The following is a 10,594-nucleotide window of genomic DNA, read 5'->3' as shown; positions in this document are numbered from 1 at the left end:
TCTGTAACGGGTTATGGGAAATAATAACGGATCACGACTCCTCGGAGTCCGTGCCTGTTATGGCTCTTCAGATTCCGTAACGGATCTCGATCTTTCGAAGTCCGTTAACGGGTCACGTCCCCTCGGATTTCGTAACGGGCTCATTCCACGTTTCATAACCGTTTGTGGGTTATAAAAGCGTGGTCAGGGCTGACGTTACGGACATGCTCTTTCTCTCCTGAGTTATCCCGAAAGGGGTTGTTCTGCAACGTTGGTTCGAAGAGGTTGTTTTCGAAGGACGACCCATCGGAGTGCACCGTTCGATTCATCGTGGCTATTGTATTCTGGGAGAAGGACGTCGGACCCTGATTTGCACTGTATGTGGGGGCAAATCTTCTCTAAGGGGAGTACTTCCGTACGCCTTAGCCTGTTACAGAGTATTAACATGCTTCTCTTATATTTATTGTGTTCTATGTATATGTTTGTTCATATGTTGTTGTCTGAATTTTGGTTTTATGCGGAACCTGTCATGCTTGCTCCCTGTTATTGTTTCGGTTGTCTGATAATCATGCTAATTACACTGTTATATTTCCTGATTTATATCGTGTTTTATATCATGATGACGATTGTGAAACTGTGTGATCCAAAATATGATCCAACAGTCTTAGAGAAGATTCTAAGCATGTCGTCTTCTTCCGCTTTTGTACCAAAAGTGGACATGTCCGGTATGCCAGAAAAGTTTGTCGGTCAGAACTTCAAGCGTTGGCAGCAACACACGAAGATGTGGTTCACTACAATAGGGCTGTTGTCGGTTCTGGAAATCGACTGCCCTTCAGTTTCAGATACTGACTCTGACCCTGCGACAGTCACTGCGGCAGTCCAATGGAAATAAAAGGACAGTATATGTCGTGGCTGTATACTGTTGGCTCTGTCCAACACATTGTTCGATGTGTACTGTTCTTCGTCTACCACTGCTAAGGGTCTATGGGATCAGCTTGACAAGAAGTACAATACCGAAGACCAAGGTCTTGAAAAGTACTCTGTTGCCAAGTTTCTGAAATATCAGATGGTAGAGGGAAAGTCGGTCACTGAGCAGGCACACGAGTTTCTGTTGTTGCTCCATAGTTTGGTTGAGGCTGAAATGAAACTTCCTGAGAAGTTTCAAGTTATGACCATCATGGAGAAATTTCCTAAGTCTTGGGTAGACTTTGGTATGTCTCTCAAGCACCGTAGAGGGAAAATTTCCTTAGATGATCTTATGGTAGCCATTGCTATAGAAGAGGAGCATAGGAGCCAGAAACAGATCGTAATGCCAACTGAACCGCCTAAGGTGAACATGATGACCAGATCTTTTAAGGGAAATGGACAAAAATCAAAATCTGCAATGAAAAACCAGTTTAAACCTAAGGCCAAAATCCAGAAAAAGGCAAAGAACAAACCGTGCTGGAACTGTGGGTAGGTTGGGCACTGGGCTAAGGAATGTCCTTCCAAGAAGGCCAAAGCTCATGGGACCACAGACGGAACGCCTCAAGTCAACATGGTGACTGAGGTCGTTGGGACCAGTACTGGGTATGTTCCTGTTAACCCACAAATCTATCACGTTTATGAGCCAACTGAGTGGTTGGTTGACACTGAGGCTAATGTGCACGTTTGTGCTGATAAGTCTGTCTTTGTCTCATACCAGGCTGCTGTAGGCAGATCCGTGACTATGGGTAATTCAACGGCTGCAAAGGTGTTAGGGATTGGACGCGTGGATCTGAAGTTTTCTTCAGGACGAGTTCTATCTTTACACAGAGTGCACCATGTGCCTGTAGTTAGAAGGAACATTCTAAGTGGTTCATGTCTTGTTAGAGAGGGTTATGAATTTAACTTTAAATGTAATAAAGTTGTTATTTTACATTCTGGAACTTTTATTGGCAAGGGGTATTTAGATGATGGTTTGTTTAAACTTCGTGTTGAACATGTTTGCAGTGATAAATTAGATAATGATGTTTTCTTTGATTCATTGTCTAATGTTGCATATAACATAGAATCATCTGACTTATGGCATAATAGATTAGGTCATGTGAATTTTAATTCTGTGAAACGCATGATGAACTTGAAAATGATTCATGAGCATTCCATTGATAAAACTAAAAAATGTGAAATTTGTGTGCAAGCAAAACAATGTAGGAAACCATTCCATACGATTGTTAGAGATTCTGAAATATTGGATCTGGTGCATACAAATATCTGTGTGTTTAATGGAGTATTAACCAGAAATCATAAAAAGTATTTTATCACTTTTATAAATGATGGCACTAAATATTGTTATGTGTATCTGCTAAAATCAAAAGATGAAGCTTTTGATAAGTTTCTTATTTTTAAGAATGAAGCAGAAACACAAACTGGTAGAAAACTTAAAAGATTGAAGTTTGATAGAGCGAGAGAATATACTTCTAATAAACTCGATGAATATTGCAAGTCTGTTGGAATAGTTCATGAGTTTACTGCTCCATATTCTCCTCAATCTAATGGGATTGCAGAAAGGAAGAATAGAACCCTAATCGACATGATAAATACTCTAATTTGGAGTTCTGGATTACCTACCTATATGTAGGGGGATGCTCTGAATACGACTTGTCATATTCTGAATAGAGTTCCTCAGAAGCATAAGGATAGTAGCCATTTTGAACTCTTAAGAAATAAGAAAGCTAGCTTGAAATACCTTAAAGTGTGGGGGTGCCTTGCTAAGGTACTTGTCCCAGAGCACAATAGGAAGAAGCTGGGTCCTAAAAAAGTAGATGTTGTCTTTTTGGGTTATGTAGAGAACAACTATGCCTACAAGTTCTTAGTAATTAAGTCTGAGATATTTGGCATAGATGTTAACTCTATTGTTGAGCTTCGAGAAGCTACATTCTTTGAGGATGTATTTCCCATGAAAGTTGGTGTACCTCAGAATCTGTCTTCTTTAGATATACCTTTAACTTCTGATTCCATTCCCGAACATGTGGAAAGGATGACAGATGTGGGGTTAGAACCATCTTGTTCCCATCCTAGACCCAGTGAGTCTGAGGAAGTGGTTGAACCTAGAAGGAGAAAGAGACCACGGATTACTAAGGATTTGGGAAGTGATTTTATCACTTACCTTATCGAGGATGATCCTCCCACTTTCCGAGATGCAATTGCTTCACCTAAAGCAATGCATTTGAAAGAAGCCATAAAGAGTGAAATGGACTCCATTGTTTCTAATGGTACTTGGGAATTGGTTGACCTCCCTCGTGGTAGTTCCACAATTGGGTGCAAATGGATCTTTAAGAAGAAGTTGAAACCAGATAGATCCGTTGACAAGTACAAGGCGAGAATGGTTGCCAAGGGGTTCAAACAAAAGGAGGGAATAGATTATTTTGATACCTATTCTTCGGTTACCCGGATGACCACTATTAGGGTGCTTATTGCACTGGCTTTCATTTATGATCTCTCGGTCCATCAAATGGACGTGAAGACCGTTTTCTTGCATGACGATCTTGAAGAAGAGATCTATATGGATCAACCTGAGGGTTATGTGGTTCTTGGTAATGAAGATAAAGTTTGTAGACTTGTTAAGTCATTATATGGACTAAAACAAGCCCTTAAACAATGGCATGAAAAGTTTGATAATATTATTTAATCATTTGGCTTTGTTGTCAATGAATCTGATAAGCGTGTTTATTGCAAAGTTAAAAGTGATGGTTGTATTATTTTATGCCTGTATGTAGATGATATTTTATTGTTTGGTTCCAATATGAGAATTGTGAATGAGACAAAGTCGTTTCTTAGTAGTAAGTTTGATATGAAGGATATGGGTGTTGCAAATGTGATCTTAAGCTTAAAACTGACGCGTTCAGCTGAGGGAATAGCAATTTCTCAGTCTCACTTTGTTGAAAAAGTACTTATGAAATTTGGCTATAACCAATGGAGATCTGTAGTAACTCCATATGACCCTTCTATCCCTCTTCATAAGAATACGACTGGTATTCCTGTGTCTCAATTGAGGTATTCCTAGATTATTGGAAGTTTGATGTATCTTGAAAATTGCACAAGACCAGATATTTCGTTCTCCGTGACAAAATTAAGTAGATACACAAGTTGTCCAAATCGCACTCATTGAAAGGCATTGGACAATGTACTTAGATACCTGAAAGGAACTATTTCCTTGAGTTTGCATTACAAGAGATTCCCTGCAGTTCTTGAGGGATATAGTGATGCGAGCTGGATAGCCATGAACTCTGGCAGTTATGGCGTGACAGAGTATGTATTTACCTTGGGTGGTTGCGCAGTCGCCTGGAGATTAGTAAAGCAGACCATCTTGTCTCGGTCTACTTTTGAGGCTGAACTTTGTGCTTTAGATGTCACATGATTGGAAGCTGAATGGTTAAAGGGACTTCTTGAGGAACTTCCTTTAATGTGCAAGTCAATTCCTGCGATATCTGTGCATTGTGACAATATGGCCACTATTGCAAAGATTAAAAGCACAAAATATAACCAAAAGCAGAGGAGACACATCCAAGTCAGAATAAAATCTGTAAGGGAACTGGTGTCTCAGTTAGTGGTTGCTGTGGACTATGTTGGATCCAAAGAGAACACAGCTGATCCATTAACGAAAGGACTAGATAAGTCTTTAGTCCTGAAATCCAGAGAGAGGATGGGACTGAAACCCATCAGTAGTTCATCTGCAGTAGCAACCCAACCTATCTGAGTGGAAATCCCACAAAGTAGGTTCAATGTGGTAATAACAAGTTGTAGGGTGACCTGGATAGCACCTTATTAAATATGATATTTTGTATCTGTGTCTGTTCCCCTGTTTACTCTGGAAAGGTGTTGTAGCTGCAAGTTAAGAAAGAGTTACTCTGAATGGGTTCAAAGCCTTCTAGGCGAGATGTTAACAGTGCATCTTTAGAGAAGCCCACCTATGTGAGTGTGACTGTGTGGCCGCAGTTTAAGGAATTGGGTTATTCCTGAAGTCACTCATGAAACAGGATTCGAGCGCATGGCCTTTAACGCGTCGTCCCTAAAGATTACAACCAGAACCTTTATCATATTGTTGCTAATGGACACTCCTACTCCAAAGGTTCAAGTTTAAGACTTCAGTTCACTTCGTTCCTGTGGGGGTAAAGTTAGTCAACTAAGGTAGTAGTTCAAACCGGAAGGTACCATTGTTGAAAGCATGATATATCCTGTTGCAGATTGTCTCATCTTGCACCTTGGTTTCCTCCCGTTTCATTCTTTGAATTTGTGGGGGAATGTTAGGTGTAAGAAGGTAGGGAGAAAGAATTCAAAGGAGAAACATGAGTGGTTTAGAGGAAGTGGTCTTGATGAGGTGGAATAGTCTCATATTGCTTGTGCTTGAGTTTTCTGTGGGCTTTATAAGCAACTTGTGAACTCATACACGTGTTCCTGAGAACAAGGGAGTGAGATGACCACCACACGCACACATGCGCGCGCGCGTGCCCGCTGTACCGTGTCGAGCCGGTTCGGGCCGGGTCGGGGTCGGGTAATTGGCCCTTTAGGGCCATATCCAATCAAGACAAAGTATCTTTTTACCCAAAGTTTCTTTGGATATTTGGATTCTGTAATGAGTTATGGGAAATGATAACGGGTCAAGACTCCTCGGAGTCCGTGCCCGTTATGGCTCTTCAGATTTCGTAACGGATCTCGATCTTTCGAAGGCCGTTAACGGGTCACGTCCCTTCGGATTCTGTAACGAACTCATTCCACGTTTCATAACCGTTCGTGGGTTATAAAAGCGTGGTCAGGGCTGAGGTTATGGACATGCTGAGAGACAGACGCTCTGGTTTCTGAAGCTCTACGAGTTTTCTCTTTTCCCTGTTACTTTCTTTCTCTCCTGAGTTATCCCGAAAGGGGTTGTTCTGCAACGTTGGTTCGAAGAGGTTGTTTTCGAAGGACGACCCGTCGGAGTGCACCGTTCGGTTCGTCGTGGCTATTGTATCCTGGGGGAAGGACGTCGGACCCTGATTTGCACTGTATGTGGGGGAAAATCTTCTCTAAGGAGAGTACTTCCGTACGCCTTAGCCTGTTACACAGTATTAACATGCTTCTCTTATGTTTATTGTGTTCTATGTATATGTTTGTTCATATGCTGTTGTCTGGATTTTGGTTTTATGCGGAACCTGTCATGCTTGCTCCCTGTTATTGTTTCGGTCGTCTGATAATCATGCTAATTACACTGTTATATTTCATGATTTATATCGTGTTTTATATCATGATAACGATTGTGAAACTGTGTGGTCGAAATATGATCCAACATAAAGTTCTCAATCTGACTTGAAACAGATCCATATTTGAGTTTTTTCTTTCTTTTATTTTTTCTAAATATAAATTTTTGTGTACTAAATGATTCTCTTAAAAGAACGAGATCTCTTGATATTATTCTGAGTTTTTTAAAGTTTTATTGAAAAAATATATGTTTTAAAATTTAAATAGAGTTTGAGTAATTATGTGAATAGAGAATCGGATATCGAAACGAGTAAGATTCGGTTCGACTGTAAGCATCATTGGATCTTACATAATCGAATGAGCCCTAATCGAATTCGAACTCCGATTCAGATTTAAATGAGAAAGCGAATTGTCCGACTAAATGGATCCTAATGGGTTCTAGCAGTAGTTTGGTTGGATCCTAGAGGTTGATTCCTCCTTTTCTAAGAATCCAATTATAAGCAGTTCGGACCCAAATGTGGATCTTTGGTTGGTTTGAACTGGGAAACTGTAAGGTAATATTTGCATTTTATTATTTATCCTGATTGGTTCCAGGCTAAAATGGGAGCTGTCTTCTGCCTGACTGACCTAATAATCCTATCACACCTGGATCAGCTAATTTAGCCTTGCAGACCCAAAAGACGGTCTAATATATTCCAACCGGATCAGCCTGATCTAGGCTTAATCCGGGCCTGGGCCTCCCAATTGTGGCATTCAACCATATCCTGCTCCGTATTCCTACCCAAAAATTTTGTATTTAAATAAGTACTTGTGGTTACAGAATCAACTGGATGGAACCAGACCCTAATAATTGTGGGTCGGACCCGTCCATATCTCACTTTCATATTTACTTTTTCATCAGGGAAACGGCCAGATCTGGCCTTGTCTGTACTGCATCTGACTCACGTACAACCTACACAGAGTTGGGGCTGAGTAAGATCCCATTCAAGGTCCAGACCCATAAAATTCTCTATTCGGGTCAGGAAATCCAGCACGTGTCCTTCACCTAGATCGGGTCAGAATTGCACATCCACCTGGTCTGATAAACCTGTCCGTACATTTTCTCCTACTCCCATCCAATAAAAAACAGGAAAATTTTGGTTTTTCGACACTAATAATTGATCCAAATCCAGATCCAATTCAGCGATCAATACGAGCAAATGCCAGTCTAACAATCCTGGCAAAATATCTGCTACAATTGTTAATTAATCATCGTTGTGAATTTTATCTCTTCAATCTGACCTTGTAGATGCATTTAGCATAGTCAGTTTATTAGGAAACTCAATTTATATCAGGCCGCTTCCAAATAAAACCCTAAAATCTTTCATTTATGAAATGTTAGTGCATTGTGAACCGTTCATTTTTGAAGCTCCTGTAAAACCCTACCGGGTATACAATATACCCATGGGTATCGAAGTTGTGAGATCCGAAAACTTGGTGACGTTCGCAAGCCCCTCCTACCAGATGATTGGAGTAGGGGTGTCAACGGATCAAGTATGACTCCATCCTGACCCATACCAGATCCTATAGGGTCAGGGTTTGGTTACAAAGAAAGGGGTATGATTAACTATCTGGATCGGACCTATGAGGTCCGATTATTAAATGAGTCGGATATACAGTTTGTAAAGTTCTATACCAAACCCAGGTACGACCCAAGTTTCGATTAAGATCTGAAAATTTTCAATGTAAAAATCTTAAAAAATATTATTTTAACGGGTATGGACCTGGTTTATGTAATTCTTATCGGATCAAGGTATGGTTTTCCTTATGAAAAAACTGATCAGACCCAAATCCAGATCTGATACCTGCATCACTTAGTAGGACTCGGGTTTGGACCCACTGATTTTAGCAGGGGACACCTGTTTTGTCAAATAAATTTTAAAAAAAAAATAATTCAATCATTTTTCTAATGGACAGGATGGAATGAAAACCAAAGAGTCTTGGGTTCGAATCTCCCAAGGGTTATCAAAGAGGAAAAAAAGGCAGAATGGTATTCTTGCAAAGTTTCTGCACAAAGGAGGGCAATATAGGAAACTGCGTTGTGGCATCCACGGGCCATGGCTAGAGAATCAAAGGAGGGAACCTTTTTGATATTCCCTTTCCAAGCGTACTCACCGCCATAGATGCCTGGGATTGTAAAACAGTATGGTTTTGGATTGGATATCCAATCAGACTGGATCCATTTGGTCCAAAGTTCCATCACGTCTTGGGACCCACACCTGACAGGCTTTATCCTCAAGATGGAGGGTGATTAGGTGCTTAATGCACAAATTTTTGTGCAATCATATTGCACCTGATCTTTTTACTAGACAGTATGGCCTTTGGGCTGGATATCGATGTACCCAAATACATTCAGAGTAGAGAGGTGGTTTGTTGTTCTTGTTGTTGTTGTTTGGGCGGGTGTCCCTTACAACCTTTACACAAAATACACTGTTAACAGAAAGTCTCTGTTTGGCTTTTGGGAAATCACAGGGGTTTTACTTAAAACAGGCTGTTGCTTGTACTAGTGTGGGTAGACGCTCATCATTTTCAAATGATTAGAAAAAAACAGGTTGATATGATAGATAAAAAAAATGGCACTATTTTTTAACAAACATCACTACAATTTAGAAATATAATATCACAAATTTGCAATGCATGCAATTAAATTCATATCATTAAATAAATAATTATTATTATTTTCTTCCAACTGTTTATAGTGTAATTGATGCAATGGTGTTTATTTTTGGCAGGTAATTTAACGTTGGCTCAACCATGAAACCACCCCCAAAAATCTAAGGGTGCGTTTGGGTACGTTGGAACTTCATCCTTTTACTGATTTTTGTCCAGCAAGACATAGATAGAGGAAGGAAAGTCGAGTTCCTTGCTGTAAGTTGTGGTGATTACACGGATCAAGCTTCAAGGGGAGCAGCCTCCAGCATATTGCAGTAATGGAAAAAAATGGGTTCCTTACACTTGTTTAGATAACTCAACTGTGTTCAATGATTTCCCTTGAAAACTCTCATGTTATTATTTGGCTAGAATTTGGGTGAGAGTTCTTGTTCTTTTATTTGTATAACATTTGAGAATTCTACATGAATATCTTCTGCGGATCTTTAATCGAATCAAAATACAGTGGACCCAAATCTAATGAGACATGATACGGAGTGTATATACAGGTTAGAATTTAGATAGAGAGTTGGATCTGAATTTTGGTCGAACATTATTGGCATTTTTTTCCTTTTAAATCTGAATACTATGTCTTAACAAATATATAGTAAATCCAAGAAGTTGCATTTTATGACCCAGACACAGATCTATAATTGGATTTGAGTATTATGGATCCAAATTTAATAGCACATGGTTCAGAGTGTTTATATTAGCTTGAATTCAGATCTGGATTCCGATCTAGATTTAGGTCTGGAGAGGATTTGCATATTGTTTGATTGGTTTCAGTCTCTTGTTATTGACTCAAATGGATCGTTAGTCAGATCAGTTATAACCCACAAAACGGCATGTTTATTTTCATTCAAACTTGGATCCAGATTCGGGTCCAAACAACATTTCCATCATAATTTTCAGCATTCCCTATATTACTACACACAACTCGTGTCTTCTTGCAAATTTACTTGTGCACGCATGCTACAAGTAACAAGGTTGCAGAACCCGTAGAGAGAGAGAGAGAGAGAGAGAGAGAATTCCTTTTCCGAAAACTTAAACCACAAACAAACATGAGAATCTGACGTGGCTGAGGCGCATTAGGAATGTGAATTCTCTTTCTTGAGAATTCACCGGAATCCAAATGCACCCCAATATATGGCAACTGGTTTCTAAGCATTTGTTTCAGAATCTCTCTCTCTCTCTCTCTCTCTCTCTCTCTCTCTCTCTCTCTCTCTCTCTCTCTCTCTCTCTCTCTCTCTCTCTCCTGTGATTCAGAACCAAAGCAGAAAGTTGTTACAGATAGGGGGCATGTTTAAAAAATGATTCAGATGTGAAAGTTTTGCATTGAAAAAGTTTTTCATATGACTCACTTCCTCAAGGCAGAACCTTCCCATTTTGCAAAGCCTCCAAGCCCTCAACTAAATCATAGAGATTTGAAAAGATTTCTTTTGTTTGCAAAACAGTGAATTAGTTTTCCATCCCACTTATAGCAGGACTAGAGAGGGTTTGGAAGGACGAACCATTTGAGTTGTTTCCAAACCATGATTAATTGTTACCACTACTAATGTAACCTGTTCTGGTAGGGGTCTGCCAAACCCCATATTCGAAAAACCAAAATAATATTTTCTTTTTTTTATAGAAAAAATCATTAAATATCAGAATAGAAACATACCAAAATAATATTTTCAAATAAGCAGCCCTTGGTGCATAACCAGTCAAAAAAATTGAGCCACAACAAACG

This window comes from Nuphar pumila, chromosome 3 (assembly GCF_984573655.1).
Source record: "Nuphar pumila chromosome 3, dmNupPumi1.hap1.1, whole genome shotgun sequence".
NCBI classification, from domain to species: Eukaryota; Viridiplantae; Streptophyta; class Magnoliopsida; order Nymphaeales; family Nymphaeaceae; genus Nuphar; species Nuphar pumila.
Note: the sequence above shows the minus strand (reverse complement) of the source record.